Here is a 1,885-nt window from a genome sequence, read left to right on the forward strand (position 1 = left end):
GGATTCCAGATATTTCTTCCAAGATACATTTTTTTTTTGCACGCGCGCGCACACTCGTGTATATGCAGGCACAAGAGCAGTTTCCACAGAAAGTTGCTACACAGGAGTATGTCAGTGATGTCAGCTAGTCCTGTATACCTTGTACATGGCGGGCAGGCCAGGTTGAGCGGCCGACGAAATCTTCTTATCAAGTGGTGTTTAGTCTCCGAGTTTGTAGTGTTTATTTTCTAACGCAAATTTATTTTGTATTTATGATAGAAAAGATGAGAGAAGTGAAGACGGGGAAAAATTAAGAGATAATTAAAAAGAAAGGCACACAGAGAGCGGTCCCATGGTGTAATGGTTAGCACTTTGGACTCTGAATCCAACAATCCGAGTTCGAGTCTCGGTGGGACCTATCTTCTGTTTTCCCCCTTGGTAGTAGGTAGTGGTGAATATCCCCGCCTGTCACCCAGGAGACCGGGGTTCGATTCCCCGCTGGGGAGGAAAAAGTTTGAGGCCTGGTCACGGACCGGGCCGCGGGGGGCGTTAACCTACAAAACTCATTCCAGGCATAATTATTTAATAATTATTTCTGTTTACTTCTTACCCTTCGTAAGATGTGTTTTTATTTGCTTTATCCAATAAAAGTTTCTCTCAATTATCCCCACTGTATATCTTACCATTTTTCATTAAATATATTTTCAAAAATTATACATCAGTTTTCTTCATTCCGTTTAATCAGAATTCCATTATAATTAATAGCCAAAAATGTGTTTATTTCCCTTTAATTGTGCAATATAATTTAATTTTAACAGATGTGTGAGAGTGCAGGTGTGTGCATGAGAATGTGTGTGCAGATAGTGCATGACATACACGTTAAAATGAGATCATTTAGGTGTGCTTGGGAATTTTTTTGCTTGCTAGAATGGGACGTTAGTGCTGTGTTATACTTTGCGCGCGTACTTGAGGAGAGTGTGTGTGTACTCACCTAGTTGTGGTTTCAGGGGTCAAGTCACAGCTCCTGGCCCCGCCTCTTCACTGGTCGCTACTTGGTCATTCTTCCTTCTCCATGAGCTTTGCGTGTACTCACCTAATTGTGGTTGCAGGGGTCGAGACTCAGCTCCTGGCGCCGTGTGTGTGTGTGTGTGTGTGTGTGTGTGTGTAGTAGTAGTAGTAGTATTCATATGGGAAGGTGTATAAATATCTATGTACATGCATATTTTCTTGCGTATAAAAAGAACGAATTACGACAAAAGAGAAAGTTAACGACTTTTTTATGCAGATTCCTGGTGGGAAGAAAGAGATTCCCACAGGGAGACGGATATATGCACAAACTAACGTTCACACTTACGCTTATTTGGATACGTAAGTAAAAACAAAAACAATAAACATGACTGCATTATAAAATATAAATAAGTCTCAGATTTTCTAGCTGTAACCTTCCCTTAGTGGTCGGGTTGGCTGGCAGCTTGGTCTCGTCTAGCTGGCCTACTGTAGCGGCTGTTTTGGTGAGTGTAATTATAGGACGCAGATTTCTGTTTGTCCCTTCCAGTAATTCCACCCACCTGGACAGTCTCGACAGTAGACTAGCTAGACAAGACCAACTTTTCATACAGCAAGGTTAGCGGGGAGTAGCCAGAAAAACGCTGACCTTGGGAAAGTGGGAAACCTGGTGAACTGAGGAAAGAAGTGCATCAAGGGGAACATGGAATTAGGGAAATCACCAAAAAATAAAATGAAGGTGGGGCGTATGGAAAGGTTGATATCCGGGGGCACACGGATGGAGACTTAGAAACATGAACCAGGAGAAAGTGACCAAAGAGAGAGAGAAGGAACGAGATAAATGGAGAATACCTGAGGGGACACTGGTGGATTTTTGGATACATGGACCTGAGGAAAGCTC

General features: G+C 42.6%; 1 non-coding gene across 1 annotated transcript; it reads left to right on the forward strand.

Moving 5' to 3' along the window:
- Positions 1 to 325: 325 nt before the first annotated feature.
- On the forward strand, positions 326 to 397 carry TRNAQ-CUG (transfer RNA glutamine (anticodon CUG)). Its single transcript has one exon. It is a non-coding gene; the product is annotated as a tRNA-Gln (tRNA).
- The last annotated feature ends 1,488 nt before the right edge of the window (positions 398 to 1,885 follow it).

Source organism: Cherax quadricarinatus, chromosome 31, assembly GCF_038502225.1.
Source record: "Cherax quadricarinatus isolate ZL_2023a chromosome 31, ASM3850222v1, whole genome shotgun sequence".
Taxonomy (NCBI): domain Eukaryota; kingdom Metazoa; phylum Arthropoda; class Malacostraca; order Decapoda; family Parastacidae; genus Cherax; species Cherax quadricarinatus.